The 9,294-nt window shown below is 37.5% G+C and overlaps 1 pseudogene; it reads right to left on the bottom strand.

The window, feature by feature from the left end:
• Positions 1-248: 248 nt before the first annotated feature.
• Positions 249-9,294, bottom strand: part of LOC102499741 (60S ribosome subunit biogenesis protein NIP7 homolog pseudogene) — a 26,605-nt pseudogene continuing 17,559 nt past the window's right edge.

A 9,294-nucleotide genomic window follows, 5' to 3' on the forward strand; every position in this document is an offset into this window, starting at 1 on the left:
ACCGAGAAGTAAAAGCCCTCTGATTCTAAGATAAACAGAATATTCTGTTTAATCATAAACACAAAAATCTGAAGCTCATTTTCTGAGCCACTTCCATATAGCAACAATCCTGGTTGCATTTGTCAATGATAGAGACGTTGTTAAATTAAGAAGTTCCTGAAAAGGTCACACTGTTGTCAAAATTCAACATGATGGTTGAGTGAAGCAAAGCTAGGCCTTTCCACACAGCCATAAGACCTATGGATGATTTACTCTTGAGTCAATGTTTCTTCATGTCACACATATTCCCCAATGGCTGCTTGATGACATAACACAATTGTCACAGGATCCTGCCACCATGCATAGACTTTGCTTCAACACCAATACCCAGAGGGATGTCTGCCATGGAGTACACCACCCCTTCTTGATATTGAGAGGTGTTTTCACTAATTTTACTCCATCCAGATTCCAACACATGATGCACATTAGGAAAGACTGTTCTGCTCCATACTTTATACACAGTTTATATTTTACATAAGGTTGAAGGTAATTCAGAGCTGTGAAGTACTACCAAAACTGAGGTCCTTAGTGAATTTTCAAAAGCTGGTGTCCAGTAATACCAGCTTGACCTGGAGATATTGGCAGTCAGGTTTAAGGTCTTCTCATTTACCTGGTCAGTTGTTGTGGAGCCGGAAACAATAGCTGACATTTGGCCTCTCTGCAGGCTGCTGAAGAGCTCTGGGATGTATATCGTGATCTTCTCAAATATTACAGGTGCTCTCCACTTCAGTCAACAACCCTATTTTTGTCTCAGGGTTGAACAGCAAATCATCATGCCTAGGTAGTTTCCCATTCCTATGTTAAATACTTTAAGTGAGGAGATATTTGCTAAACATAAAAGCTCATTGTGATGCCAACTCTGTGTTTTCTAAATTTTAAAATAATGAATTTTATTTTTACTTTTTGTATTGATCAGAGGTCCTAATAAATTTTACCTAGGAGCCCTGTGCAGAGAGTTGCCTGGAGTTGTGAGGAGACTGGTGAAGCAACCTGGGCTACAGTCCATTTGTCTAGATAGAGAACCCTCCTACAAGAGATGTCATCCAGAGAGAAGAGTTGGCTGTACACGCTGGACCCAATAAGGAACTTCGATGTTGGATGGAAAAATGCTTCTGAGCCTTAACTCCTGCCTGTGTGAGTACTTTCTTTCCTACCACTTTCTTATTAAAGTCATGTCATACTGCAACAGATAAATGTGAGCATAAGTGGTAGAAAATGCCACTAGGATCTTCTTCGACATTCACATGAAAGAGTAAGTGATGTTCTCCCCATTTCATCCCTGAGGGAAGTCCTATTTGAGGAATAGTCTTCAGTCTTCATCCCTGAGGACCATTTAGGCACCTAATGCAGCCCCAGGATAGAAGGACCTCACAAATGCATTAGCAGCACAGGACCAATTTCTGGCACAGAGATCAATGTCCTCACTTGGAGACTCTTAAAGAATCAAAGAGAGAGCATGTCAGAAGCGGGATACCCAAAGATTGGCTACATCAGGTGAAGAGGAAACTAGAGTGACTGTGTGGGGACTGCAAACACCACAGTTCAACTCAAGTCTATTACGAACAACTTCACAGAAGAGAGAAGAAGAGATAAAGGAACCGGATAAGTCAAATCCGCAATGAATCAGGCAACATTACAACAGACATAACAGAAATACAAATCATCATTAGAGGACACTATGAGCAACTCTAAGCCAACAAAGAAGGAACCGGAATGAGATGATCAGATTCCTGGACACATATAATCTACCAAGATTGACTCAAGAGGACATAGAAAGCATGAACAGACCTATAACAAGTAATAAGATGGAATCAGTAATAAATAAACTCCCAATAAAGAAAAGTCCAGGCCCCAATGGCTTCACTGCTTAATTTTATCACATTCTTAAAGAATAGGTAACCTCCATTCTACTCATTCTGTTTCTAGAGATCCAGAAAAGAAGGAATCCTTCCAAATTTATTCTATAAAGCCTCCATTACCCTAATTCACAAAATAGATAAGGATATGACAAAAAAGGAAAACTACAGCTATAGATCCCTGATAAATATAGATGCAGAACTACTATGTGATCCAGCAATTCCACTCCTTGATATCTACACAAAGGACAGAAGAATACTTAACTGGAAAAGTGCTTGCACATAGATGTTTATTGTGGCACTATGCACAATTGCTAAGTCACAGAAACAACCCAAATGCCAACAAACTGAAGAATGGATAGAAAAACTGTGGCACATATACTCAATAGAATACTATTAAGCCATAAAAACCCTGTCTTTTGACACAAAGTGGATGAATATGGAAGACTTACTGCTGAGTGAAGCAAGCCATGCTATTAAGGAGAGGCATTGTATATCCCCCCTTAATACATACTGAGTGTCTGCACTCTATGACTAAAACTAATTGACTAAAGATTATAGAAACACAGTATATAGATGTAAATACCAGATACAGTGTGTGTAAGAGGAGGATCTGAGGAAAGTCATTTGGGGGAGGGATAGGGAGGCAAAGCATTAATGGCACAAAGAGCTGTGGTATTATCAGTTGAAGATATTTTGTAGTTTTATCAATGGTACTAGGGAGAAATGTCCACATGTTGAAATATCCATTTTATAAGACAAAAATGTGATTGAATGTATGGAAGAAAATGAAATCAAAAAATAAAAAAAAAATTTAAAAAAGCACACTATATTGCTAACCATATTCAACAGCACATAAAAAACGTTATTCATCATGACCAGGTAGGCTTTATTCCAGAGATGCAAGGGTGGCTCAACATACACAAAAATATAAATATAATACACCATATAATAGAAAAAAAGAGAAAAAAATCTTATGATCATTTCAATCAATGAGAAAAATCATTCGACAAAATACAACAGGATTTATAATATAGACTCTTAGTAAAATTGGTATAGAAGGACAGTTTCTCAGCAAAATAAAAGCTATTTATGAAAAACCTACAGCTAACATTATACTGAATGGGGAAAAGATGGAAGTTTTTCCACTAATGGATACAAGACAAGGATGATCTCTTTCTCCACTCCTATTCAGTATAGTACTGGAAGTCCTAGCCAATGCTACCAGATAAGAGAAGGAAATAAAAGGCATTCCAATAGGAAAAGAAGAGCTGAAATGATCTCTGTTTGTTGATGACATGATGGCATATATAGAAGACCCTATATTATCTATGAAAAACTTCTTGAAGTAATAAATGCATAAGTAAAGTGGCAGGATACAAAATTAACTTACAAAAATCTACAGCATGTCTATATACAAACAGCAAGCACCGTGTCCCGGACCCGGTGGCTTAAAACTCACGCTGGGCGCGTGTGTGTGCATGCCCAAGATCCCAAGAGGAGAATGGAGAAGGGATTACAGCGTGACCATCCCCCCTGGGGGATGATTTCTCACTTTCTGTCTCTATATCTCTCTGTCTGTCTGGCAAGCACACGTGCCCTATAGCGAAAACCTCTCAAAAAAAAAAAAAAAGAAGTATAAGAGACTGACAAATAAAACTAACCAAGGAAGTCAAAGACCTCTACAATGAAAACCTTAAAAAGGAAATGGAAAAGGACACTAAAAAATGGAATGACATCCCATGTTCCTGGATTGGCAGGATCAATATAATAAAAAATGACAATCTTACCCAAATTAATCTACATATGTAATGCAATCCTTATAAAATTATAATAAACATTCTTCATAATTCTGGAAAAAAATCGTAGAATTTTTCTGGAACCATAAAAGACCCCATTTAGTTAAAGCCATCCTGTTCAAAAAGACTGGATTAGGTGGCACCTCATTTCCTGAACCCAAAATATATTACAAATCTGAGATAATCAAAACAGCATGGTATTGGCACAAAAACATACATGAGGACCAATGTACCAGAGTAGAGACTCCAGAACAAAAGGCCAAAGCAAAGAGTCAACTCATCTTTGACAAAGGGTACCAGTCTTTCCAGTGGGAAAAGGGAAACCTCTTTAGCAAATGGTATTGGAAGAACTGGTTATCCACCTGCAGAAAAATGAATCTGAACCCCTATTTGTCACCATTAACAAAAATCAACTCAAAGTGGATCAAACTATAAAACTACTGGTGGAAAGCACTGGGGAAACTCTGGAAGACACTGGGATAAGCAAAGACTTCTTAGTAAAGACCCCCAAAGCACAGGAAATAATCCCCCCAATAAACAGGTGAAATTACGTCAGATTAAGGAATTTCTGCACAGCAAAGAGCACAGTAATAAGTGTAAATCAACAACCCTTGGAATGGAAGAAAATTTTTATTAACTGTGACTCATATAAAGGACTGATAACCAGAATACACAGAGAACTCAAGAAGCTTACCCAAAAGAAAACAATTAACCCAATTAATAGATGGGGAAATGAGCTGAATGAACAACTCTCTAAGGAAGACATAGGGACAGCCAAAATGCATATTAAAAAATGCTCGACATCACTCATTGTAAGGGAGATGTAGATCAAAACTACAATGAGATACCACCTAACCCCAGTCACAATGGCAAAGATTAAAAAAGCAAATAATGATAAGTGCTGGAGAGAATGTGGTGAAAGGGAACAATCCTACACTGTTGGTGGGAATGTAAATTGGTCCAGCCAATGTGGAGAACAATATGGCTGTTTTGCAAAGACCTTTAAAGAGAACTTCTATATAATCCAGCAATTCCAAAACTGGGTTTCTACCCAAAGAGCACTCAGTTGGGAAGTGCTTGCACAACTATTTTTATTGCCTCATTATTGGCGATTGCTAAGACTTAGAACCAACCCAAATGTCCACAAACAGATAAATGGATTGAAAAATTGTGGCACATATACTCCATGGAATAGTATCAGCCATAAGAAAACAAGGCCCGGAATTTGATGGAAAGTGGCCAATATGGAATATTTGTTGCTGAGTGAAGCAAGTCAGACTATGAAAGAGAAGCATTGTACATCTCTACTTAACATATACAGACTGTGCAATCTATGGTATAGACTGAAAGACTGGAGAACATGAAAGTATTAAAAATTGTAATGGACACAGGAGAAAAAGTGTAAAGAGAGTGTGGAAGGGGAAGAACATAGAAAATTTGGGGGGGAAATGGAGAGGTAAGACACTTGTGGGACACAGATAAGGTTTATTATCTGTTGATGAGGATGTGTATGGTGGTCTCACCTGGGCTGGAGTGAGTTGTATGTCATGATAGGTAAAGTCTCTCCACAATCTAAATGATGTATAGTGATTTCATGTATGAATAATAATAAGAAAGTAAATATAAAATAAAAAATAAATATGTATATTAAAAGTAAAAAAATCTGTAAACTTTTGTTATCCCTTCTAACTTTGGGGGGATTCATAAAGAGCAACGTCAAATAAATAAAAACCATTACATGGAAAAGCATAGACAATTACTTGTAGACATGATAAAAAGAAACATTTGTATGTTCTTAGACTCAAAGTTTGATAAAAGTACCTTTTCATGTGGTGACAGCTGTGTGTTGATTGGCTAGGTTCCTCTCATGTGTTTTATACAAAAATGGAATTGATAAACCATTTTTTACAAAAAAAAAGAAAACATTTAATATCACTGTACATGTGCAGTACATTTCAGATAAACAATTCCAATGATTAGGTCTCCTCTAAATCATTCCAGGTAAGATACATATTAATTTTACAGCTCTCAAAGTGGCAAAATCATTCGGGGGTTAAAGATGTGTAAACTTAAAGTGCAATGTGTTCGGATTCATTTCGGTAGAAGAAAAAGAACACAGGAAAGGTGACTGGAAGCTCAAACCCTAAGTCTCACTCTGTTTGACCACCTTGGACATGTCAAAAATTTTAGTAGCAGTCTGGACTCCATTTGTAAAATTTTGGAGTTAGAACAGATGATCTCACAGATCCTCCCAGATAGAGCATTTATGGCTGCACTATATTCACCCCATTATTATTATTAATCAAAATTACTGTCATATGTGAAATATCTAGCATGTGCCAGATGCTTCAAATAGATATGATGTTGAATTTAAACAACAAACTAGCAAGGTAGTTATTTAATAATTTACAATTTAATATAAGGGAACTGTGACTTAGAATAAGTAACAGCCCGAAGTCACGTGCAAGTCTGGGAATAAACAGAAATGCACTATCCTCCATTAGACTCCAGTTAGCAGGATGCCCATGGGTTCTGACTTCATGTTCATAAACTTTTCTGGCTGTGTTAGTCAATGAACTGATCCTGTAGTGGGGCTTGTTTTAGGGATACTAATGTAATAGCAAATCTGTTGTTCTCTCCCAGTATTGTGAAAATACTGACATATCACAAAGCAAGGCGGCACTGAAAACAAACAAACAAACAAAACATTCCAACAATGAGAGAACAAGAAAAATGCTTGCATACTGGTTTTATAAGGCATGAACTCATCCCATTTCTTTTCACTATTACATAGGCAAATGTTCTTTCTTATGCAATCAATTCCTGTTACAAAGTGATCCAGGTAGGGAACAAAAAGAGGACAAACATTGAAAAAAATGTCATGCAATTTTTACAGTGAAGCTAACTTGAAGGTTCTTAAAGGTCATTCATTCTGGCAACTACATGGCCAGAGATGGCCCCTCTAAGTTGGGATTTTTCACAACTGTCAAAGGCAAGAAAACCCTCCGAGTTTACCTAGCTCTTTATGGGTAACAATATCAAGACACGTTTCTCCCTTCTGGCTTCCTTGTTAGGATCCAGGCATGTCTTCCCTACAGAGGCCATTCTCTTACCCTTCTCCCTACAGATAGCAGGATGATATGCACTTGCATCTGATTATTACATGAAAGAAAGGCTTAGCCCAACATTGATAATGGCTTGGGTATAACTTCAATGACAGACTCAGAAAAGGATCTCCTATGCCATAGTCTAGTATCTATTTCATATTGAATAGTACTGAATAAGTGGCACCTCTGACTGCCCAGATATCTAAAACAGTGCTGTCTTACATTACATAACACAATGGTGAATAGGTACTTGAAGTTCCCTAGGGAGGCAGAGGAAAAAGATGCTGAAATATAGGAATTTTAACTACTACTGGAACAGTAGAGGATGGTTAGAATTCAGTTGCTATGAAATGGCCCTGTTCTTTATTGTATGGAAGAGAAGTGCTTCATCCAACCTGGGCCAGTCAGGACAGGTCGCCCTCATCTGTGTCTCTCAACAAATTGGAACATCTCCCTACCATCTGGAACACCCATGTCCTACAAAGAAATTTTTTCCATATTTGGACATTCCTTTTTACTCTTTTTTTTCCCACCAGGTATCTTGTCTATGTTTGATAACTGCCCCTGACTCAGCAGTCACTACCACCAGGAAGGCAAAACTACAAGAATTGTCTGAATGGGAGAAGAAAACTGTCATGTGCCTTATCCTGTGTGACCTTAAGAAATTCTTGCAGTACACTGTGAGGTTTTTTTGTGCCATAGAAGCTTGCAACTTATATTGTTGTAAGTCAAGGGCATTCCTTCCTCTTATCAGAAACCCATCCTCTGGACATATAGCAGATGACATTAAAATACTATTAATATACTGATATCTAAATGGGAAAAATTTAATTAATTTACAGATTTGAAATATATTATTTTTAGGAGGTGCCATTTGAAGCAGAGTATAGTGACCAGGCTGCTCATGGTTTCAGAACCTAACAGCTGGGACCCGTGGCTCATCCCCCAACCACACTTGCCTTTGGACCTCAAGTTTGTGAGTAGGGACTTTAAGATGAACTTGTGCCCCATGCCACTTTATCCAGAGACCAGTTCAAGTGACATTGCCAGACACCAGGCTGCCTGTGGCTGCAGGCCCTAATTTCCAGGACCATGGCTCATCGCCCCCACCTCTGTTCACTTTGGGCTCTCAGAAATCTGTGTTTTGAATAGCAAGAGGTGCATGTTGCATGCCTCATGAACTTTTATTCTCTCCTCAGGTGAAGTTCATTAACTCCACTGTAGGTTCACAACTCTAGAAACAGAGAAGACTTTTGGACACCCATGATCTGTGACAATAGTGCAGGGTACTTCAGATCCACAGGGAGATGGAGCAGAAGAGATAACACTAGTTTTCTATTCCTTCACACTTTTGAACACTCAAGGTCACCTTGAACAATTTAGGAAGGAAGAGATAAACCCCCAAATGACTAGGAACATTTGTAGAGGAACAAGAAACATGAGAAATGAACCAAATATCTCTCTCTCTCAAGGTAAAACATCAATTCCACATCACCCATGGACAACACAATGGACATCATGGACATGTCAGATAAGCAATTCAGAATATTTTAGTGACAAAATTAACTGAGATACAAGAGAAAAGAGATAATGAGCTCCAGGAGAAGAGAAAGTCTTTTCGTGATTTGAAAGAAGAAATACAAACCTTAGAAAAGAATCAGATGGAACTGTCAGAAATAAAGAATGTGATACAGGAAATTAAAACCTCCCTTGAAACAACTAAAAGTAGATTAGAACATGCAGATCAAATCTTGAATGTACAAGACAAGAATTCTGATATAGAAAAAATTATCAAGAAGATTGAAAAAACAACCAAGGAAAATGAGGATAGTACACAAGGAATACTGTATACCATCAAGCACTCCAAGTTCGAATTATTGCTATCTCAGAAGACGAAGAAAATTATAAGTGCATTGATAATTTATCTCATGAAATTCTGGAAGAAAACATTCCAAACCTAGAAAGGCATTCAAATATCCAGACTCAAGAAATACATAGAACCCTAAATAGAATCAACCCAAGAAGTTTCTCTTCAAGGCACATCATAACCAGATTGCCAAAAACAACAGACAAAGACAAGATACTAAAATTGGCAAGAGGGAAACACCAATCTGATCTCTCATCAGAAACAATGCAAGCAAGGAATGAATGGCGAAATATAGGCAAAGTGTTAAACATAAAAGAATTTCAATGAAGAATACTATACCTGGCAAGATTATCTTTCATATGGGAAAAAAGATAAAAACATTCTTGGATAAATAACACCTAAAAGAATTTACTGACTCCATACCAGCTCTTCAAGAGGTTCTGAAGGGAGTGCTATATCAGGAAAACTAAAAATTCAGGTAGACTGTTATAAGAGACCAAAAACAACCAAGAAAATGGCTCACTTAAAGAGGGCAATAGGTCCTGAAATATCAATAATAACATGTTCATGAATTAAATTTTCCAATTAAGAGACATGGACTGGCTTTATGTATGTATGTGTGTGTG

This window comes from Tupaia chinensis, unplaced genomic scaffold (genome assembly GCF_000334495.1).
Source record: "Tupaia chinensis unplaced genomic scaffold, TupChi_1.0 Scaffold144113_1, whole genome shotgun sequence".
NCBI lineage: Eukaryota > Metazoa > Chordata > Mammalia > Scandentia > Tupaiidae > Tupaia > Tupaia belangeri.